Source organism: Geotrypetes seraphini, chromosome 2, assembly GCF_902459505.1.
Source record: "Geotrypetes seraphini chromosome 2, aGeoSer1.1, whole genome shotgun sequence".
NCBI classification, from domain to species: Eukaryota; Metazoa; Chordata; class Amphibia; order Gymnophiona; family Dermophiidae; genus Geotrypetes; species Geotrypetes seraphini.
This window is the reverse complement of record NC_047085.1, coordinates 501,974,198-501,998,996: the sequence shown is the minus strand read 5'-3', so window position 1 is coordinate 501,998,996 and position 24,799 is coordinate 501,974,198. Positions and strand designations below refer to the sequence as shown.

Here is a 24,799-nt window from a genome sequence, read left to right as displayed (position 1 = left end):
GGGTCATTTTCAAGTTTGCCTGCCTCTGCTTCAAACCATAACTGGTTCATCCCCACCTGTCGCACCATTTTTAATTTCCAGGCACCACTTGCACACGTAGGGCCTATCTGTTTGCTTTCCCATCCTTGAAAGGCTGTATCTACAAGAGATTCCTTGATAGATCATTATCATTCCAAGCAGGCAAATGGAATAAATGTTTAACCACCTTCATTTCAAATGCACCCTCCTACCAAACCTTCAGGAAATCAATTAAAACCTCTCTCTTTGATAAATTTCTCTGACTCCTTTCCTGTCTTGTTGTATCTTTGAAATGCTTCCGGATAAATCCTGACTTCTCTTGGCATGCTAATATAATTTGAAAGTCTTTTTTTGTAACATCGCTGTCTGTATACAGTCTCTTCCTCTGAACTGCTTGTGGTATTGCGGTATACAAAAATAAAGTTATTATTATTATCTGTACGGAGAGCAGTATATAAGTCCTCCTAAGTGGATGATGTCATCTGATGGAGTCCAGCATTGGAAAAAGTTTACAAAGCTACATAAGAACATAAGCAATGCCTCTGCTGGGTCAGACCTGAGGTCCATCGTGCCCAGCAGTCCGCTCACGTGGCGGCCCAACAGGTCTAGGACCTGTGCAGTAATCCTCTATCTATATCCCTCTATCCCCTTTTCCAGCAGGAAATTGTCCAATCCTTGCTTGAACCCCAGTACTGTACTCTGCCCTATTATGCCTTCTGGAAGCGCATTCCAGGTGTCCACCACACGTTGGGTAAAGAAGAACTTCCTAGCATTCGTTTTGAATCTGTCTCCTTTCAACTTTTCCGAACACCCTCTTGTTCTTTTATTTTTTGAAAGTTTGAAGAATCTGTCCCTCTCTACTCTCTCTATGTCCCTCATGATCTTATAAATCTCTATCATATCCCCTCTAAGTCTCCTCTTCTCCAGGGAAAAGAGACCCAGTTTCTCCAATCTCTCAGCGTATGAAAGATTTCCATCCCCTTTATCAGACGTGTCGCTCTCCTCTGAACCCTCTCGAGTAACGCCATGTCTTTAATGTTTGTTCTGGTAGTAATACCAGGAACAATAAGCCACAGTGGTTTACTGCGGAGATCAAGGAGAAGAAAAAAGCATTCATCTCTTACAAACAATCAGGGAAGCAGGACTCTAGAGCAGACTACCTGGCCAAATCAAAAGCCGTCAAAACAGCAGTCAGGGAGGCTAAATTCCTCATGGAGGAGTCTCTAGCAAAGAACATCCAGAAGGGAGATAAATCCTTCTTCAGGTATATCGGTGATAGAAGAAAAAACTCAGGCGGGATTGTACGTCTTAGGAAACCAGACGGAGACTATGTGGAAAAGGATTCGGAAAAAGCCCAACTATTAAATGAATACTTCTGCTCAGTCTTCACCCGAGAAGCGCCAGGGCCCGGCCCTCAGCTACAGACAAGGGTTGGCTCAGTTGACCCGTTTAGTAACTTTGAGTTTACACCCAGCAGTGTCTACGGTGAGCTGTCAAAGCTCAAGGTTAACAAAGCAATGGGGCCGGACAACTTGCACCCCAGGATGCTTAGGGAGCTGAGTGATGTCTTGGCGGAGCCACTGTTCGCGCTCTTCAACCTCTCCCTTAGTACAGGCAGCGTTCCGTTGGACTGGAGGACGGCTAACGTCATTCCACTCCACAAGAAAGGCTCAAAGATGGAGACAGCAAACTACAGACCAGTGAGTCTAACATCGATAGTGAGCAAACTAATGGAAACTCTAATCAAACACCAATTAGATAAGATCCTGGATGAGGAGAATCTACGGGATCCCCGACAACATGGATTTACTAAGGGGAGATCCTGCCAATCCAACCTGATCAGCTTCTTTGACTGGGTGACGGGGAAGCTGGATATTGGGGAGTCCCTGGACATCGTGTACCTGGACTTTAGCAAAGCATTCGATAGCGTACCACACCGCAGGTTACTGAGCAAGATGAGTTCTATAGGATTAGGTAACACATTGACGAAATGGGTTGGGAGCTGGCTTGGAGGTAGGCTCCAAAGGGTGGTGGTGAACGGCACCCCCTCCGAAATGACGGAGGTGATTAGTGGAGTACCACAGGGCTCAGTCTTGGGCCCAATCCTATTCAACATCTTTATAAGAGACTTGGCAGAAGGGCTTCGAGGTAAAATAACATTATTCGCCGATGACGCCAAACTGAGTAATGTAGTGGGCAAATGCACAACAGAGGAAGATTCAGTGCCCGACAACATGATGCACGACCTACTCCTACTGGAGCGATGGTCTAGGACATGGCAACTCAACTTCAATGCCAAAAAATGCAAAGTAACATAGTAACATAGTAACATAGTAGATGACGGCAGATAAAGACCCGAATGGTCCATCCAGTCTGCCCAACCTGATTCAATTTAAAATTTTTTTTTTTTTTTTTTTCTTCTTAGCTATTTCTGGGCGAGAATCCAAAGCTTTACCCGGTACTGTGCTTGGGTTCCAACTGCCGAAATCTCTGTTAAGACTTACTCCAGCCCATCTACACCCTCCCAGCCATTGAAGCCCTCCCCTGCCCATCCTCCTCCAAACGGCCATACACAGACCGTACAAGTCTGCCCAGTAACTGGCCTAGTTCAATCTTTAATATTATTTTCTGATTCTAAATCTTCTGTGTTCATCCCACGCTTCTTTGAACTCAGTCACAGTTTTACTCTCCACCACCTCTCTCGGGAGCGCATTCCAGGCATCCACCACCCTCTCCGTAAAGTAGAATTTCCTAACATTGCCCCTGAATCTACCACCCCTCAACCTCAAATTATGTCCTCTGGTTTTACCATTTTCCTTTCTCTGGAAAAGATTTTGTTCTACGTTAATACCCTTTAAGTATTTGAACGTCTGAATCATATCTCCCCTGTCTCTCCTTTCCTCTAGGGTATACATATTCAGGGCTTCCAGTCTCTCCTCATACGTCTTCTGGTGCAAGCCTCCTATCATTTTCGTCGCCCTCCTCTGGACCGCCTCAAGTCTTCTTACGTCTTTCGCCAGATACGGTCTCCAAAACTGAACACAATACTCCAAGTGGGGCCTCACCAATGACCTGTACAGGGGCATCAACACCTTCTTTCTTCTACTGACTACGCCTCTCTTTATACAGCCCAGAATCCTTCTGGCAGCAGCCACTGCCTTGTCACACTGTTTTTTTCGCCTTTAGATCTTTGGACACTATCACCCCAAGGTCCCTCTCCCCGTCCGTGCATATCAGCTTCTCTCCTCCCAGCATATACGGTTCCTTCCTATTATTAATCCCCAAATGCATTACTCTGCATTTCTTTGCATTGAATTTTAGTTGCCAGGCATTAGACCATTCCTCTAACTTTTGCAGATCCTTTTTCATATTTTCCACTCCCTCTTCGGTGTCTACTCTGTTACAAATCTTGGTATCATCTGCAAAAAGGCACACTTTTCCTTCTAACCCTTCAGCAATGTCACTTACATACATATTGAACAGGATTGGCCCCAGCACCGAACCCTGAGGGACTCCACTAGTCACCTTTCCTTCCTTCGAGCGACTTCCATTAACCATCACCCTCTGGCGTCTGTCCAACAGCCAGTTTCTGACCCAGTTCACCACTTTGGGTCCTAACTTCAGCCCTTCAAGTTTGTTCAACAGCCTCCTATGAGGAACTGTATCAAAGGCTTTGCTGAAATCCAAGTAAATTACATCTAGCATATGTCCTCGATCCAGCTCTCTGGTCACCCAATCAAAAAATTCAATCAGGTTCGTTTGGCACGATTTACCTTTTGTAAAGCCATGTTGCCTCGGATCCTGTAACCCATTAGATTCAAGGAAATACACTATCCTTTCTTTCAGCAACACTTCCATTATTTTTCCAACAACTGAAGTGCACCTGGGCAGCCAGAATCCATGCAAGTCTTATACCCTTAATGGCGAGATCCTAGCAAAAACGGTAGCAGAACGAGACTTGGGGGTAATCGTCAGTGAGGACATGAAGTCTGCCAATCAAGTGGAGCAGGCTTCGTCCAAGGCAAGACAAATCATGGGCTGCATACGAAGGGGTTTCGTCAGTCGTAAGGCGGAAGTCATTATGCCATTGTATAGATCCATGGTGAGGCCCCACCTGGAATACTGTGTGCAATTCTGGAGGCCGCATTATCGCAAGGATGTGCTGAGACTGGAGTCGGTGCAAAGAATGGCCACCCGGATGGTCTCGGGACTCAAGGATTTACCATATGAAAAACGGCTTGACAAATTACAGCTATACTCGCTCGAGGAGCGCAGAGAGAGGGGAGACATGATCGAGACGTTCAAGTATCTTACGGGCCGCATCGAGGCGGAGGAAGATATCTTCTTTTTCAAGGGTCCCACGACAACAAGAGGGCATCCGTTGAAAATCAGGGGCGGGAAACTACGAGGTGACACCAGGAAATTATTTTTCACTGAAAGAGTGGTTGATCGCTGGAATAGTCTTCCACTACAGGTGATTGAGGCCAGCAGCGTGCCTGATTTTAAGGCAAAATGGGATCGGCACATGGGATCTATTCACAGGGCAAAGGTAGGGGAGGGACATTAAGGTGGGCAGACTAGATGGGCCGTGGGCCCTTATCTGCCGTCTATTTCTATGTTTCTATGTTTCTATTCTTGATTATGCCTAGCATTCTATTTGCCTTCTTAGCGGCCGCTGCGCACTGTGCCGTCGGCTTCATTGTCATGTCCACCATTACCCCTAAGTCCCTTTCTTGGGTACTCTCCTTCAATAACATCCCTCCCATCGTATAGTTGTACCTCGGGTTTCTGTTTCCCACATGTAGTGTTCTCTCTAGGGCCTTTTAGCTGGCGGTTCACTCAGCTAATTTAGATGACCGCCCGGCTATCATCTGCTGCTGCCACCGCTGCTGAACATTTAAAAACAAAAAACAACCGGCTTGGAGATTTCAGCCCGTAGCAAACTTATGCTCTGGGGCTGTAATGTGTGCGTGCCGGCTTCCCTTCTCTTCCCTCCGAAACAGGAAGTTAGGTCCGGGGGGGGGGGGGGGGGAGAAGGGAAGCAGGCACGCACATGTTGAAAGCCCCGAAGCAAGCGTTCGCTATGGGATAAGGCGGGAGACAGGTCAGTGAAGCATTTGTTCTTCTTGCTGCCGGGTCCTGCCTACTTTCTGTTTCCGCGAAGGCAGGACCCGGCAGCATTTCCCCCAATAGATCGATCGTGATCTTGGGTCGATCAGCATTCCTCTCCCCGACGGCAGCATTGGTCGGCCTGAAGCAGGAAAAGCTTGGGCGTCGTCGGCTTTGGGGCCTGTGTTTGGTGGCAGTTTGGGGCCTATTATTGGTGGCGGTTTGGGTCCTAGTCCCCAGTGGCAGTGGCAGTGGCTTGGGGGAGGGAAGGGAGAAAGCAAGAAAGAGGGCAGGCAGGGAGACAGAAGGAAAGAAAAGAAACAGAAAAAAAGAAAGGGAGGGAGAGTAGAAGGAAAAGTTGGGGGAGGGAATTAGGTCTGGAGGAGAGGAAGCATACAGGCTAAAAGAAGGGAAGAAAGATTGGATGCACAGTCAGAAGAAGAAAGTGCAACCAGAGACTCATGAAATCACCAGACAAGGTCGGAAAAATGATTTTATTTTAAATTTAGTGATCAAAATGTGTCTGAATTTATATCTGCTGTCTATATTTTACACTTCGGTCCCCTTTTACTAAACTGCAAAAGAGGTTTTTAGCGCAGGGAGCCTATGAGCGTCGAGAGCAGCGCTGGGCATTCAGCGCAGCTCCCTGCGCTAAAAACTGTTATTGTGGTTTAGTAAAAAGGGAGAGGGTATATTTTTGTATGGTTGTTACTGAGGTGACAGTGCATAGAGTCATCTGCTTTGACCTATTTGAAAAAACCCTGGAATAGGAATGATAATTAACATTTTCTATGCGAACAGTGTGCTTTGTGTTTTTTTTAAATTTTATTGTTGGTAGATCATTTTGACTTGGTCATTTTAAAAGTAGCTCGCAAGCGCAAAAAGTGTGGGCACCCCTGCTCTAGAACATCGCTCCTTAGTTTTCTCAAGTGGTGCAGTGAGGGGCCAGCACTTTACATCTTATCACCTCATTCTTTCTTTTTTCTCCTCATGTACAGCACGGTTCTTTATTCTAAGCAGCTCTGGCACTAACAGTACTACGGGTGCCTTATGCTACTTTCACTACCATTTGCAGTCAGGTTCGGCATTTTATCATGGTTTTGGTTTTTTTATTTAGTTTTTCACCAGTATTTTCATTTATTTCTTAAAGCAGCCTTTTTTAACAGCCCGATGCCCCTCCCCTATCAGTGTGCATTCAATCCACTGTCGACACTTTTTTGACACCTCTTTCAACGGATCAAATATCATAGCCCCACTGTCGCATGTTCACATTTATTCTGCGTACGAGTTTATCTCATCAGTGCAGAGACCTTTTCGTTAAGTCCATTTTACTCTCCCTTTTTTACTTTCACGAGTGCTGTGGTTTTATTCTTTGGTTTTAATAGAAGCTCATTTGAACAATAATTTAGATCTTTCCCAGATTTCACTTTTCATCTACCCGGTTTTTTCTGGTTTCCTTTCTATAGTCTGCTTTTCGTCTGGAGTCTTTTGAGTTTAGAATTACATTTTATGACATATTTTTGTGGTTATAATTGTATGACATGTCTAAATCGGTCAAGTTATCCATTCTTTTTATTATTTTTTGTCCCCTCATACAGTGGCAGACCGCCCCGGGTGCCCAGCCTTAGGGGGTACATAGCCGGCTGGATCCATAACCTTCCAAGCTGCTCTAAATGGCACCTGCACCTCAGCGCGGCTGCCGTACTTATTCCGAAGCAGAGTCGGCAGCCACACTGAAGTGCAGGAAGGTCCTGCGATGACTGCATTTGCCACCTCTGGAAGACGTAAGTGGCGTCAGAAGGGGTGGACTGGCAGCTGCAGTCATTGCGAAGCTTTGCAGCAACTCCCTGCGTCTGCCGGCCCACCCCCCTCCAACATCACTTACATCTTCCAGAGGCAGAGGCAACAGAAGCAGTCATCATGGGACCTTGCTGGTTTGGAGGAAGAGAAGAGCATAGATGGGTGGTAGAGGGAGAAAAAGGGGTCAGGGTGGTATGGAATGGTGGTGGAGGGAGAGAAAGGGGGCAGTTGCTGATGGAATTGGTGTGCAGTGGAAGGAGAGAGAGACATAAGGGGGAAGGATACTGGATGGAATTGGGTTGGAGGGAAAGAAAGGGGGCAGATGCTGATGGAAGTGGGGGGAAGGGAGTGGAGAGAATGAAATGCCAGACCATGGGGGTGTGGGAGAGGGAAGGGAAGAAGAGGAGAGAGATGCCAGACCATTGGAGGAGGGAAGGGAAGAAGATGAATGCCAGAATAATAGGGGTGAAGGGAGAGATGGAAGGGGAATACAAGGAGAGAAGAAGACAATATAGAAGGGGCAGAGAGAGGGTAGACAGTGGATGAAAGGAAGAGAGTGACAAGACTATGAGGAAAGCAGAAACCAGAGAAGATAATGTAGAAAAAATTCTATTTATTTTTTTGCTTTAGGGGAGATGCATCGCTGTTTCTGTGGTATGCATTGTATACAGAGTCCAGCTTCTTGGTGGTTCAATTTAACCTTTGTCTACGTTTTTCTATTTTATCCCCCCTTTTACAAAACTGTAGAGCGTTTTTTTAGCACCGGCCATGGTGGTAATTGCTCAGAATTATATGAGAGTCTGAGCTTTTACCACCATAGCTAAAAACCACATTATAGTTTTGTAAAAGGGAGAGGGGTTAGTTTGTGATTACATATTCCATACTAGGCGAAGGTATTTTCTGTGTTTTGTGTGTTCGAAACAACAGAACCAAGAGGAAAAAAGGGGGTCCAACCTTTTCTGCAGTGAAAAAAACAACCAGGAACAAACAAACCAAAACTGCAGATATGTACAACGATGTAGGCAAAATTTATTGTGACAGCCAAAGTATATTTAAAAACCTTTTTATCAAACAAGAGACCCAACACGGTCTGTATTTCGGACAACCTTCATCAGGGGTCCTATTAGGTACAAATATAACATAAAATACAATATTAAAAACATATGAAACAATATAGTAATAAAAGGTAAAAAGATAAGAAATAATAAGAATAAAACGACAAGATGATCTTATTTGACCATAAACTCAAATATTATGTTCTAATAACATGAGGACATGTGTGTATGTTTTGAAAGGTGACAAATACGCATGCAATATTAATAGACTGCATGCAAAGGAAATAGCAACAAGTCAGATTTTGATAGTAAACGACTACTGGTGTTAAGTTTGAATAGACTGTGAAGAAACATAAGTCACTATGATAGTGCAAAAAAAGAAGAAGAAGAAAGAAAAGAATCCAGTGAAATAATAATAAATGGATGATAACATAAGGAATGAACATAGTGGAAACATTAAGAAAAGAGAAGAAACAAAAGGAAAAATTAATTAATTTTTGGGATACATACCATGGTAGAAAAGGGAAAAAACATATGTCACAAAAAATTGTAGTGAAAAATACAGTAAAAACAAACTATCATGAAATAAAAAGGAAAAAAGAAACAATTATATATAGAGTTAAAATCAATCACAACATGCATTAAGTTAGACACCCCATTTTAAATTAAAATTTAAAGAGATTAAACAAAAATTTAAAGAGATTAAATAAAAAACATGTATTGTAAACATATTAAATCATCACATATAAAAAACTTCATAAAAAGATATCTTAAAATAGCCCCATAGAGGTACCATGTATTACCCAATAGGATATATGATAAGAACACAAACATATATATATTAAGTCATCACACTTAAAAAACATTGATATATCATCAATAAATGCATGTCAAAATCTCTTGTATTACCCTTAGGCATATTAAATCATAAACATATTAAATCATCATATATAAAAAACATATTAAATCATTATCCCAGGACAAGCAGGCAGGTATTCTCACTAGTGGGTGATGTCATCCGACAGAGCCCCGATACGGACGTCTCACAAGCATATTTTGCTTGAAGAAACTCAGAAGTTTCGAGATGCCCGCACCGCGCATGCGCCAGTGCCTTCCCGCCCGATGCTCCAGGCGTGTCTCCTCAGTTCTTTTCTTTCCACGGAGCTGAGAAGTTTTACTTCAATTCTGCGCTGACTGAATTCCCGTTTTTGCCTTCTAATTGCCGCGATTTTAGGTTTATTTTACTCTTTATCGTGTCTTTTCTTTGTTTTTTTTCTTTTAATTTAAAAAAAAAAAAAAATTTTTTTCTTCCGGCGAGTCGGCCGGGTCGGCCACGTGGCTCAGGCCCCGCGCCTTCGATCTTGCGGCGGAGCTTTTTCGGCCTATGTCCCGGCCAATCACCAGTTTTAAAAAGTGTAGCAAGTGCCAGCGCGCGATTTCGCTGACGGACCCGCATCGACGCTGCCTGCAGTGTCTTGGTCCAGAACATTTCCCGAAATCGTGCCGGCCTTGTTCCACTCTTACAGTGCAGGCGTTTAAGAGGCGCTGTCTATTGTGGGAGTCGATGTTCAAGATGGAAGCTGCTAAGGAATCTTCGGCTTCGACTTCATCGGCCGCTTCGCCTGTCCATGCGAAGCTAGCGACTACTCCTGCTACTCCGGGCCTTCTGAAGCCGGCTTCGTTCACTCCGGCTTCGGCCCCGAGTTCGGCGCCGGTGCCTGTCCCCGTCTCCTCGGCTCAGGTACTGCCTTCCACCATTCCTCCCGTGGTCATTAAGGTGCCAAAAGCTTCCAAGCAGAAGCACTCGACCACGAAGGAGCGCGAAGACCGTGCTGGAGGACCCCCTTTCAATGCGGATCCCTCCATATCGGCTTCACTACGGTCCCTCTTGGAAGCTCAGTTTGTCGAGCTCATGCAAACTATGGGCCCCAGGTTAATTGCCTCCATCCAGGGTGACCTCCCGGTCCCGATTCCAGGAGGCGGACCGCCCCCTCCTCCTCCTCCTCCTCCTCGCCGGTCGATCTCGCTACTTAGCGAGGAGGAGCGACGTAGGGCGGCCGGTCCCTCGAGGTGGGCTTCCTTCAGCGACATGCCTCCTTTGGAGCCCATCACGCCTCCACGCCAACAGGGCGGGAATCCTCCTGTAGGTAATCGAAGCCCTGGGCATAGCAAGTCTCAGGAAGAGTTCTTCCGCACCCCATACCTGGCCTGGGCTGCGTCGCGTGAAGCGTCGACCATTCAGCCTCTTCGATCTACAGCTTCAAGTCCCATTCACTCGCTGGAAGCTTCGGGGGACCATGCGAAGTATCGTCATTCTCGCTCTCCCTCCAGGCACCGTGAGGGGCATCGGTCCAGGCATTCATCACGGCACTCCTCGCGCCACTCTGAGGTTTCGCCGCAGAAGAACCTGCCACGTCTGGGGTACTCTTCCTCTGACATGTCTCCCCCGGAGGGGCCGGAGTACGAGGAACCGTCTACCTCTTTTTCTCCCTGTCGATCGCAAGTCTCTCTGGATCCTGAGGCCTCAACTTCGTCCAGTCCCTCTCGGAGACCTGTACTGGCGGACCAGTTGTCTTTTTCTTCTTTTCTCAGACAGATGGCTGATGACTTGGATGTTACTTTGGACACTGGGTCTCGATATTCTAAAGAGTATCTCGACACCATGCACTTGCCTCACCCTCCTGCCGAATCTCTTCGACTGCCTCTCCATAAATTACTGGATCAGACATTTATGAGATGTTTTGAGACGCCTTATTCTATTCCTGCAGTCCCGGGCAAATTGGATGCACGATACCGCACAGTCCATCACAAGGGGTTCGAGGGCTCTCAACTCTCTCACCAATCCCTGCTGGTCGAATCCTCCCTCAAGCGATCTCATCCCTCCCAAGTGTATGCCTCTGTGCCACCGGGTCGCGAGGGCAGGACGATGGATAAGTTTGGGAGGAGAATCTACCAGAACTCGATGATGGCTTCCCGAGTTCTTAATTATAATTTCTACTTTGCATCTTATTTGGAGTTCTTCTTGCCTGTATTTCGAAAATTTACTCCCTACATCGATTCTCAGGCTCGATATGAATTCGAGGAAGTGGTAGCCTCGCTTTCCCAGCTTCGTCTCCAGCTTATGCAATCCTCGTACGATGCCTTTGAGCTTTCGGCACGTGCTGCGGCCTGTTCCGTGGCCAAGCATCGGTTGGCATGGCATCGGACCATTGACATGGACCCGAACCTCCAGGATAGGCTTGCCAACGTGCCTTGTGCTGGAGCGGATCTGTTTGACGAGTCCATCGAGACGGTGACGAAGAAGCTTTCTGACCATGAAAAGTCTTTTCAATCTATCCTTCGGCCTAAGCCCAAGCCTCAACAGTCTCAACCTTCTAGACCGCCCTTGATCTATCAGCGGCGTTACACTCCGAGGCAGGCTCCGGCTGCGAGACAACCAGCGAAGAGGCAGCCTCCTCAGAAGGCTCAACAGAAACCTCAACCGCCGGCTGCACCCAAGGCTACTCAGCCTTTTTGACTCCATCCCAGGGAGCATAACCGACATCGTTCTGCATCCCCCTGTTTTTCCTATCGGGGGTCGCCTCCACCATTTTTATCATCGATGAGAGGCTATTACCACCGACCTCTGGGTCTTTTCCATCGTAAGAGAAGGATACTCTCTTCAATTCCATCGGGTCCCTCCGGACCACCCTCCAAGAGAGTATCCTTCCAACTTGACACAGACCGCCCTCCTTCTTCAGGAAGCTCAAGCTTTGCTCCGGCTTCAGGCCATCGAGCCGGTCCTGGTGGACCAGCACAACCGGGGTTTTTACTCCCGGTACTTCCTCGTCCCGAAGAAGATGGGCGACCTGCGACCCATTCTGGACCTTCGGGTCCTCAACAAGTTCTTGGTCAAGGAGAGGTTTCGCATGCTGACCCTTGCTTCTCTCTACCCCCTCCTCGAGCAGAACGACTGGTTATGCTCTCTGGATCTCAAGGAGGCCTACACTCACATTCCCATTCATCCGGCCCTCCCGCAAGTTCCTCAGATTTCGGGTGGGACATCTACATCTGCAGTATCGAGTGCTTCCATTCGGCCTGTCCTCGTCTCCCAGAGTATTCACGAAGTGTCTGGTGGTGGTGGCCGCTGCACTCCGGAACAGGGGTCTTCAGGTGTTTCCCTACCTCAACAACTGGCTCATCAAGGCCCCCTCAGCTCCAGAGGTCATTTCGGCGACCCTGGCTACGATTTGCTTCCTGCAGAGTTTAGGCTTCGAGATCAACTTCCCCAAATCTCATCTACAGCCTACCCAGTCTCTTCCCTTCATCGGGGCGGTCCTGGACACCATTCAACTTCGAGCATTCCTTCCTCCTCAGCGCATGGATGCTCTTCTTCATCTCTGCCGGTCTGTGTCTTCTCGCCAGTCTATCTCAGCGAGACACATGATGGTCCTCCTGGGCCACATGGCCTCTACAGTTCATGTGACGCCTTTTGCCAGACTCCATCTCAGAATTCCTCATTGGACCCTGGCTTCTCAATGGACTCAGGTGTCGGACCTGTTGACTCGACACATCATAGTCACTCCTGCTCTTCGGCAGTCTCTACTTTGGTGGATGACCTCTTCGAATCTATCCAGAGGTTTGCTGTTTCACACTCCTCCCCACCAGAAGGTTCTCACAACCGATTCCTCGACCTATGCCTGGGGGGCTCATCTGGATGGGCTTCGCACTCAGGGATTCTGGACCAGTGCGGACCGACTCCATCAAATAAATCTTCTGGAGCTCAGAGCCATCTTCAATGCTCTTCAAGCTTTTCAACATCTGCTTCACGACATGGTGGTCCTCATTCGCACAGACAACCAGGTCGCCATGTATTATGTAAACAAGCAAGGGGGCACGGGCTCGTCCTCCCTCTGCCAGGAAGCTCTCAAAGTCTGGGATTGGGCGGTTCGCCACAACGTCTTCCTCAAGGCTGTCTACATTCAGGGGAAGGACAATGTCTTGGCAGACAACTTGAGTCGTCTCCTCCAGCCTCACGAATGGACTCTCCATTCCGACCCCCTTCATCAGATCTTTGCTCAATGGGGGACGCCTCAGATAGACCTCTTTACGGCTCCCCACAACTTCAAACTGCCTCACTTTTGCTCCAGGATCTACACTCCTCATCGCCTCGAGGCAGATGCCTTTCTGCTGGATTGGGGGAATCGTTTTCTGTATGCGTTTCCTCCGTTTCCTCTCATTCAAAAGACTCTGGTCAAGTTGAGATCCGACCAGGCCACCATGATTCTAATAGCTCCTCGGTGGCCCAGGCAACCTTGGTTCTCCCTTCTGCTTCAACTCAGCAGCAGGGAGCCGGTCCTTCTTCCAGTGTTTCCGTCACTACTTACTCAACATCAAGGATCACTGCTTCATCCCAACCTGCAGTCTCTCCACCTGACAGCTTGGTTCCTCTCAACGTAACTCCTCACCAGTTTTCCCAGGCGGTCAGGGATGTCTTGGAGGCTCCCAGGAAGCCTGCTACTCGTCAATGCTACTCCCAGAAATGGACTAGATTTTCTTCCTGGTGTGTTTCCAATTCCAAGGAGCCTCAGCGAGCCTCCCTATCCTCTATATTGGACTATCTTCTACACCTGTCTCAGTCTGGTCTCAAGTCTACATCTATTCGAATCCACCTGAGTGCTATTGCGGCTTTCCATCAGCCTCTGCAAGGGAAACCTCTCTCTGCTCATCCTGTGGTTTCCAGATTTATGAAAGGACTTTTCCACGTCAATCCTCCTCTCAAACCTCCTCCAGTGGTTTGGGATCTCAATGTTGTCCTTTCTCAGCTTATGAAACCTCCTTTTGAGCCTCTCAACAAGGCTCCACTTAAGTTTCTCACCTGGAAAGTGGTTTTTCTGGTGGCCCTCACGTCTGCTCGCAGGGTCAGTGAGCTTCAGGCCTTAGTAGCGGATCCACCTTTCACAGTATTTCATCATGACAAGGTGGTCCTTCGCACTCATCCGAAATTCCTGCCTAAAGTGGTCTCTGAATTTCATCTCAACCAATCCATAGTGCTTCCTGTGTTTTTTCCAAAGCCTCATTCTCATCCTGGAGAATCAGCTCTTCACATTCTGGACTGTAAACGTGCTTTGGCTTTCTACCTGGATCGCACCAAACCACACAGAACTGCTCCTCAACTTTTTGTCTCTTTTGATCAGAACAAGTTGGGACGACCTGTATCAAAGCGCACCATCTCCAACTAGATGGCGGCTTGTATCTCTTTCTGCTATGCCCAGGCTGGATTACCCCTTCCCTGTAAGGTCACAGCCCATAAGGTCAGAGCAATGGCAGCCTCTGTAGCCTTCCTCAGATCGACACCGATTGAGGAGATTTGTAAGGCTGCCACTTGGTCCTCGGTTTATACATTCACCTCTCATTATTGTCTGGATACTTTCTCCAGACGGGATGGACAGTTTGGCCAAACAGTATTACAAAATTTATTCTCCTAAGTTGCCAACTCTCCCACCATCCCATTGAGGTTAGCTTGGAGGTCACCCACTAGTGAGAATACCTGCCTGCTTGTCCTGGGATAAAGCAATGTTACTTACCGTAACAGTTGTTATCCAGGGACAGCAGGCAGCTATTCTCACGTCCCACCCACCTCCCCTGGGTTGGCTTCTCGGCTAGCTACCTGAACTGAGGAGATACGCCCGGAGCATCGGGCGGGAAGGCACTGGCGCATGCGCGGTGCGGGCATCTCGAAACTTCTGAGTTTCTTCAAGCAAAATATGCTTGTGAGACGTCCGTATTGGGGCTCTGTCGGATGACATCACCCACTAGTGAGAATAGCTGCCTGCTGTCCCTGGATAACAACTGTTACGGTTAGTAACATTGCTTTACATATAAAAAGACCCATAACAAGATATCATAAATTAGCCCCATAAAAGTACCATATATTACCCAATATGATATATAATGAGAACACAAACATATACATATTAAATCATCACATATAAAAAAACATTGATGTATCATCAATAGATGCATATCAAAGTCCCCTGTGTGGCCCTATATGATATATGCTAAAAGCTGAAAGAAAAATCATCTTCAAATGACAGACTGGTCATAAATAATTAATAGAATGGTAAATCACCTTATGTATAAAATCTCATATAAAGTAAAGAATAATAAATGAATGAAAAACTTAACGGAACTAGGGATAATGAACAAATACATTAATAAAACATGCAGCCAAGGAGGGTATATATGGAAGATCACCTCCGGAGAGAAAACTAAGTTTTAAAAATAGCTGTTTAACAACCGTGAATGATTTATATTGATTGAAAAAATGTGGTAATGGATTATATAGAAAGACCTTTCAGGCAATACTATTAAACCTAGGGAAAAGGTATGAACACAGTAGAGAAGTAATCTTTAAGAATTAAATTTTAAATGTCTTATCAAAAAAAAAAAAAAAAAGATCTTAATTGAAAAAAGGAAGTAAGACGCCATCTAGCTAAAACCAGTAGTATTGCATGGTCATACTTCACTAAAAACTAGACCTTGCACGCCATAGGAATAAAGATTAACATATAGGAATGGTCTACTGAATTAAAATGTATATTTAGCCCAAAGGTAATAAAATGGAATTGCAAGTGAAATCAAACCGGCATAGTTGAATGTAAAGTAAAAACCGAACTCGGAGATGTCCCGGCTGCAAACAAGGCTAGCGTTAGTGAGCCGGAAAAGGATTTGCAATCTGTAAGGTGAATGCAGACAACCAAAGGACGTGAAGTAAAGGAAAACAGAGTAGGATACAATTCAAAAAATGTGAAATGATGAGCCTAAAACACTTACCGGATAATGTGTCACGCCGAGAGTCACTAGATATTGTAAAATCTCGCTAGAGTAGAAACGCTGCGAAAATGTCATAAAATATAAGTAAATAAAAATCGTAAAGGGACCAAGCAAAAATCGTAAAACAAAAGTGGCAAAATGTCGGGAAAAAAACAAATCAGGACACTATGTTGGTTGTAAAACAATGGTCCAATGGGCTTAAAAGTGGGCATATCCCTAGTTCTGTTAAGTTTTCGTTCATTTATTATTCTTTACTTTATATGAGATTTTATACAAATGCACAAAATAATTCAAATGGGAAAGAAACATTCTACATCTTCATATTATGATAAAACCTTTTGGTTTTTTTTAAATCATCAAACAGGTTTAAAATGTCTTCAGAGAATCCATGGAAGTGGGAGACGATTTACATATGCAGAATGTGGCAAAGCTTTTAATCAGCAATCAGATTTAAAAATCCACAAGAGGAATCATACTGGAAAGAAACCATATACCTGTCCAGAATGTGATAAATGTTTTACTCACTCATCACATTTAGAAATACACAAGAGGATTCATACTGGAGAGAAACCATATACCTGTCCAGAATGTGGTAAAAGCTTTATTCAGCATTCAAATTTAAAAATTCACGAGCGGATTCATACTGGAGAGAAACCATATAACTGTCCAGAATGTGGTAAAAGCTTTAATTACCAATCATATTTAAAAAAGCACAAGATGATTCATACTGGAGAGAAACCATATACCTGTTCAGAATGCGGTAAAAGCTTTATTCGGCAATCAAATTTAAAAATGCACAAGATGAATCATACTGGAGAGAAACCATATACCTGTTCAGAATGCGGTAAAAGCTTTAATCTGCAATCAGATTTAAAAAGGCATGAGAGAATTCATACTGGAGAGAAACCATATACCTGTTCAGAATGTGGTAAAAGCTTTAATCTGCAATCAGATTTAAAAAGGCACGAGAGAATTCATACTGGAGAGAAACTATACACCTGTTCAGAATGTGGTAAAAGCTTTAATGGGGATTCAACTTTAAAAAGGCATGAAAGGATTCATACTGGAGAGAAACCATATACCTGTTCAGAATGTGGCAAAAGTTTTACTCAGCCATCACATTTAAAAATGCACAAGAGAATTCATACTGGAGAGAAACCATACACCTGTTCAGAATGTAGTAAAAGCTTTACTCTGCAATCAGATTTAAAAAGGCACGAGAGAATTCATACTGGAGAGAAACCATATACCTGTTCAGAATGTGGTAAAAGCTTTAATGAGTATTCAACTTTAAAAATGCACAAGAAGATTCATACTGGAGAGAAACCATATACCTGTTCAGAATGTGGCAAAAGTTTTACTCAGCCATCAAATTTAAAAATGCACAAGAGGATTCATACTGGAGAGAAACCATACACCTGTTCAGAATGTAGTAAAAGCTTTATGCTGCAATCAGATTTAAAAAGGCACGAGAGAATTCATACTGGAGAGAAACCATATACCTGTTCAGAATGCGGTAAAAGCTTTAATGTGGATTCAAGTTTAAAAATGCATGAAAGGATTCATACTGGAGAGAAACCATATACCTGTTCAGAATGCGGTAAAAGCTTTAATCTGCAATCAGTTTTAAAAAGGCACGAGAGAATTCATACTGGAGAGAAACCATACACCTGTTCAGAATGTGGTAAAAGCTTTAATGTGGATTCAAATTTAAAAATGCATGAAAGGATTCATACTGGAGAGAAACCATATACCTGTTCAGAATGTGGTAAAAGTTTTACTCAGCCATCAAATTTAAAAATGCACAAGAGGATTCATACTGGAGAAAAACCCTATACCTGTTCAGAATGCGGTAAAAGCTTTAATGTGGATTCAAGTTTAAAAATGCATGAAAGGATTCATACTGGAGAGAAACCCTATACCTGTTCAGAATGCGGTAAAAGCTTTATTCGGCATTCAAATTTAAAAAGGCACAAGAGAAACCATATACCTGTCTAGAATGTGGTAAAAGCTTTATTTGGCAATCAGATTTAAAAAAGCACAAGAGGATTCATACTGGAGAGAAACTATCTACATGTCCAGAATGTGGCAAAAGTTTTACTCGCCCATCAAATTTAAAAGTGCACAAGAGGATTCATACTGGAGAAAAACCATATACCTGTCCTGAATGTGGCAAAATTTTTAATCAGCAATCGGATTTAGAAATACACAAGAGGATTCATACTGGAGAGAAACCATACACCTGTTCAGAATGTGGTAAAAGCTTTAATCTGCAATCAGATTTAAAAAGGTAGGAGAACATTCATACTGGAGAAAAACCTTATACCTGTTCAGAATGAGGTAAAATCTTTAATCAGCAATCAGATTTAAAAAGGCACAAGAGCATTCATACTGGAGAGAAACCATATACCTGTCTAGAATGTGGTAAAAGCTTTATTTTGCAATCAGATTAAAAAAAGCACAAGAGGATTCATTCTATCTACATGTCCAGAATGCGGCAAAAGTTTTACTCGCCCATCAAATTTAAAAGTGCACAAGAGGATTCATATTGGAGAGAAACCATATACCTGTTCGTAAAAGCTTTAATCTGCAATCAGATTTAAAAATGCACAAGAGGATTCATACTGGAGAGAAACCATATACCTGTCCAGAATGTGGCAAAAGTTTTACTCACCCATCAAATTTAAAAATTCAAATGAGAATTCATACTGGAGAGAAACTATATATTTGGTCAGAATGTGGTAAAAGCTTTAATTGAGATTCAACTTTAAAAATGCACGAGAGGATTCATACTGGAGAGAAACCATATACCTGTTTAGAATGCGGTAAAAGCTTTAATCAGCAATTCAGATTTAAAACTGCACAAGAGAAATCATACTGGAGTAAAACCATATACTAACCAGAATGTGGTAAAAGCCTAAATGGAAATCACATTTGAAGAGATACAATAAGGTTCATACAGGTGATACAGAAAATAAGTGTATATGAACATCTAGGAGTGGTGGAAGGAACAACTACTAAGCAGACATTCCTGAGAGAAAATATTGGTAAAAAATATTATGGAGACAATTTTATTGCGGATGGTATTATATCGGAGACATTTGGATGCCCCTCCATCTTCCTAATCAACCATCTCCACAACGCCCCAGCTGATTGCAACACTAGACTATCTTTAAATCTCTGGGGCATCTGTAAAAGGGAGAAATAACTGTCTGGGGCATAATATAGACACAGGAGTGTACTGCTCTGTTTGTGCAAGCCAATTACATAAGTGTTTCAACAGACATGCATAATTATAATGCTGCATATTAGGCAGTCCCAACTCCCCATCAATTATGACAGTCTCAATTTAGCTTTTTATACACCCAACAAAATTGTGCCAACATTCTATTCAGTGGGACCACATCTCTCTTCAGGAGCTTAAGGGGAAGAAGTATCTGCAGCAGATATAACCATTTTGGCATTATGAACATCTGATCCAGATTCACACGGCCAATTGGCGAGAGCACCCGCCAGTGGTCTTACATTTGTCCAGTCTGCCACAGCAGCCGGATCACGTTCATTATTTAAGGTCATCACATCTATAGTCATCTGTACTCCCAGTATCTAAAGGAGGCCGATGCCCATCGTAAAGGGAAGTCCGCCCCCTCCCCATCTCTCTCTGTATTCCACATCCGAGGGAAGTACCTCTGATTTAGACAAGTTGAGTCATAACCCCACATAATCCCTGAATTCTTTCACCACTTCCAAAAGCGCAAGAGGACATTCGCGTAGGCCGTAAACTGTCACTTCACCAACGGTATACCCGCAATCGTCAGCATCGACTCCACATTAGAGAATGACACGGTGGTTGTTACCCGCAGCTAGCCGCAGGTAACCCGCCAAAACGTTGATAAAAAAAAAAGGTCACCGCGAGTTCGGGGACAAGGCCATGCACCGCCCAATGGAGCGGTGAATGGTTAGCACGGGGTGGTGAACATGCTTGAATGCGCGGTGATCGAGCGTTCGATCCGGCAGCCCACTCTCTCCCGCTGGCCGGCCATGCATCTCCCTCCCTCCGTTTCCCTTACCTTTTCTTCTTGAAACTGACGATTTCTATAAGGCTATGAGCTGTATTACAGCCGGAGTCTTGAAATCGCGTCGCGTTGCCTGCTGGAAAAGTCTCTTCCGATACAACTTCCTGTTTCCCGTTGCATCGGAGGAGACTTTTCTAGCAGGCAACACGACGCTACTTCAAGGCTCCGGCTGTAATACAGCTCGTAGCCTTATAGAAATCGCCAGTTTCAAGAAGAAAAGGTAAGAGAAAAGGAGGAAGGGAGGGAAATGCACGGCTGGCCGGCGGGAGGGAACTGCTGGACCGTGTAAAGGGTGCTGGGGGTGGGGGGATGGAGAGGAGAAGACGCTGAAGACGGGGACAGGGCGGTGAAAGAGACAGCGGGGGCGATGACGGGGACAGAATTTTTCTCCGTATCATTCTCTATTCCACATCTCTAATAAATGGGTCCATTAGCGCAAACAAAAGAGGCGATGGGGGGGGGGGGGGCGGCATCCCTGCCTTTTTCCCCAACAGATCGAAAATGGCTGTAACTCCCGACCGTTGGCAATAACTTTCGCTCTTGGAGATGCATAGAGGGCTCGCAGTCCTGATAGGAACCTCCCGCCAAATTCTCCTCCAATGGGAATACGTGGTGCCATGGTTATAGTACCAAGAAAATTGTCCCTGGTCCCTCCACAGAGAGTAATATTGAAGAAACAAAGAAATCATGGAGAGTCAATGTCCAAGATGAAGGCTTTATTCAAACAAATAATCCACATTTTTATGTGGATTATTTGTTTCTGGATTATTTGTTTGTGGATTATTGTTTCTGTAATAGTTACAGCTACAGCCTCGGCACCCTGAGGTTGTGGGTTTGAATCCTGCACTGCTCCTTGTGACCCTGAGCAAGTCACTTAATCCCCATTGCCCCAGCTACATTGGATAGAGTGGGAGCCCACCGGGACAGTTAGAGGAAAAATGCTGAAGTACCTGAATAATTTGTAATCTGCATAGAATTGTAGGATATACATAATATAAATGATTTAAAAAATAAAATAAAAGTCCCACCGAACCCGGTCAAAGGCTTTATCCCAAGACAAACAGCAGCCTATTCTCACATGTGGGTGACATCATCCACGGAGCCCGGATGCGGACAGCCTCGCAAGCAGACTTGCTTGAAGACACTCAGAAGTTTTGAGTCTGCCGCACCGCGCATGCGCGAGTGCCTTCCCGCCCAGCACAGGGCGCGTCTCCACATTTCTCAGTTTTCCGTAGAGCCGAGAAGTCCGTCTATGACGCTCTACGCTGAACTTAGTTCGCTTCGTGCCTTTTCTCAACCGCGGCTCGTGTTTTATTTCTTTGTTACACTGTCGCTGTGTTTTCTTTTGGTCATTGTTAAAAAAACCACTGCGATCCTCCCAGCATGACCTGAACCCCCCCAACCAGGACCCCCCTGAACTGACCCCTCCCCTTCCCTGCTTTCCCCAAAAATCACAGGAGGGATGCCCACCAGCCTCCCCTGAACCACTCCCCAAACCACCCTGTACCTCTACAGTAAGATGACAGAAGGAGAGATGCCCAGTCCCTCCTGCTTGCAGGCCCGCCACTCCAAAATGGCAGACCTTCTCAGGCCCCAATTAGCTCAGATGCCTTAGGCCCCCTCCTAAGGCTCAGACTGGCTCAGGCACTTAAGGCCCCTCCCAGTGGGCATCTAGGCCTTAGGCACCCTACCTGGTACATCCTGGGATACAGAGGGAGGAGCATGCCTAAGGCCCCTTCCCTGGTCATTTAAATGGCAGAGTTGGAGAATGTACAAACACATGGAAAACCACGCAGTAAGCTGTTTTCAACATCAGGTTGGCAAATTCAGTCATTGCTAAATCAGTCAAACTGATTTAGCGACTATTGGTACGTGATCGGAACATTTAGTGTAACTAGCCCTCGGTTTTCAACTTAAAAGATAGAAACATAGACACATAGAAAGATGACGGCAGATAAGGGCTACAGCCCATCAAGTCTGCCCACTCTCTTGACCCACCCCTTGGAGTCAATTGACCCCTTTAATTATACTGCCACTTTACTTACCCTAGTGACCCTATTCCTGGACTTGACCCTCGTAGGGATCCCACATAGGTATCCCATTTATTCTTAAAGTCAGGGATATTGCTGGCCCTGATCACCTGCACTGGAAGCTTGTTCCACTGCTCTATCACTCTTTCTGTGAAGAAGTATTTCCTTGCGTCTCCACGAAACATCCCTCCCCTGAGTTTGAGCGGATGCCCTCTTGTGGTCGAGGGTCCCTTGAGAAGAAAGATATCATCTTCCACCCTCGACGCGTCCCGTGATGTACTTAAAATGTCTCAATCATGTCTCCCCTCTCCCTACGTTCTTCGAGAGTGTAGAGCCGCAATTTGTTCAGTCTTTCCTCGTATGAGAAGCCCCCGAGCCCTGAGCCATCCTGGTGGCCATCCGCTGAACTGATTCCATTCTGAGCACTTCTTTACGGTAATGTGGTCTCCAGAATTGCACACAGTATTCCAGATGAGGTCTGACCATGGCTCTGTACAATGGCATTATGACTTCAGCCTTCCTGTTGACGAAGCCTCTCTTGATACAACCTATCATCTGCCGTGCCTTAGATGAAGCCTTCTCCACTTGAGTGGCAGATTTCATGTCTGCACTGATGATCACTCCTAAGTCTCGTTCTGCTGTAGTCCTGGTTAAAGTTTCTCCATTCAAGGTGTAAGCTCTGCATGGATTACCGCTTCCGAAGTGCATGACCTTACATTTTTTGGCGTTGAAGCCCAGTTGCCAGGTTGAGGACCATCTTTCTAATGTACGCAGGTCCTGCGCCATCGTATCCTGAAGATTGCTGTCGCTTACTATGTTGCATAGTTTGGCGTCATCAGTGAATAGGGTTACCTTACCTTGAAGCCCTCGAGTCAGATCCCCAATGAATATGTTGAAGAGGAGCGGACCCAGGACTGAGCCCTGCGGCACTCTGCTGATCACCTCCGATGTTTCAGAGAGGGTACCGTTAAACCACCACCCTCTGAAGTCTGCCACTTAGCCAATCAATTAACCCATGCAGTTAGTGTCTTTCCTAACCCCATCGATTCCATCTTGTTCAGCAGTCTGCGGTGTGGGACGCTGTCAAAAGCCTTGCTGAAGTCCAGGTACACGACGTCCAAGGACTCTCCTAAGTCCAGCCTTCTTGTAACCCAGTCAAAGAAGCTGATGAGATTGGACTGGCATGACCTACCCTTGGTGAATCCATGTTGACTGGGATCCCGGAGACTCCCTTCATTCAAGATTGTATCTAATTTATACTTAATTAGTGTTTCCATGAGTTTACACACTATTGAAGTAAGACTCACCGGTCTATAGTTTGCAGGCCTCTGCCTTGCAACCCTTTTATGCAGAGGGACGACGTTAGCTGCTTTCCAGTCCAAGGGAACTTCCCCGGTACTTAGTGAGAGATTGGAAGAGCATGGCCAACGGTTCCGCCAGAACATCTCTCAAATTCTCTGAGCACTCTCGGGTGTAAATTGGTCTGGTCCCATAGCTTTGGTTCACCTTGAGCCTTGTTAGTTCGTTGTAGACGTCACTTGGTGTGAACTCAAAAGTCTGAAACGGGTCTTCTGCGTTTTGTTCTGCCTTTAACTGAGGTCCGTGTCCTGGTGCCTCGCAGGTGAATACTGAGTAGGAGGTTCTATTATGGAAATATTCGTAAGGTTATCATCTAAATGCAAAACATGTATCCTTGTAATGCCACTGTAGGCCTACCATATATAGCCACACCAGTTCCATGCTATTATTGCAATGCTATATCAGTACGCATTCAAACTTTAAGCTCCATATTTAGTTAATGAAGCTATATAATAATGGTAGAAATCCAGGATGTTAAGACCACCGTTAATTTTAGAGGCCTTCAGCTTGGCTAGAGCAATTCGAGGTTTTTTCTTGTTCCATATGAATTCAGATAGCTTCCTATTTAGCCAATAGAAGAATGATTTTCGGCATAGAAGAGGAAGCATAGAGGGAATGTAATTAATTTGAGGTGCTAGAGTCATTTTGATGGATGCTATCCTACCCCACCAAGACAAATAAAGTGGAGACCATCTAGATGTAGTGTTAAGAACTAAATTTTTGATTTTAGATATATTAAGATCTTGATCAAGGACTGGATCCTTGTGTATTAGAATCCCAAGTATTTCACAGCTTCATTTGACCATGTGAATGGAAATTTAGCCAAATCTGATTGAAGAATGTTATTATTTAGAGGAAAGATTTCTGATTTCTCCCAATTGACAGAATATCCGGAAAAGCGAGAGTATTGTTTGATGATATGTATAAGATGAGGAAGAGAAGATTGAGGGTTCCTAAGAAAAATTAAGACATCATCAGCATAGGCTGCTAATTTAAATTCTCGATCAGAGGATGGGAATACCATTTATTAAGGGGCTTTGTCGAATAGCAGAGAGAAGGAGGCTCTAACACTAAATTGAACAATAATGGTGAGAGAGGACAGCCCTGTCCTAGTGCCTGTATGAAGGGGAAATTTATTGGATAAGAGAATTGTTAATTAGAATAACGAGCGGATGGACTGTGATATAATGTTGTCTATCCATTTCGTGAAAAATGAGCCAAAATTATACCCTTTCAGGACACAAAAAAGAAAAGGCCACTCCACTCGATCAAAGGCTTTTTCAGCGTCTATAGCTAGGCCTATTATTGGGTTCTGTCAATGTTTTAGCGTGAGCATTAATATGGTGGAAGAGGCGCAGGTTATCTCCTATATATCTTTGTTTAATAAACCCCGTTTGATCTTTATGTATAAGATGTGGAATCACTTTGGTAAGGTCTAAGTGCCAGTAGTTTTGCCATTATTTTGTAATTAAATTAAGGAGAGAGAATAGGACGGAAGTTTTTAACCAAGGTGGCGTCCCTGTCAGGTTTAGGAATT

General features: G+C 44.9%; 2 pseudogenes; both read left to right on the top strand.

Annotated features, from left to right (window-relative positions):
• The window catches only part of LOC117354495, a 122,705-nt pseudogene extending 103,297 nt beyond the window's left edge, over positions 1 to 19,408 (top strand).
• Positions 1 to 24,799, top strand: part of LOC117354493 — an 86,756-nt pseudogene that overhangs the window by 9,296 nt on the left and 52,661 nt on the right.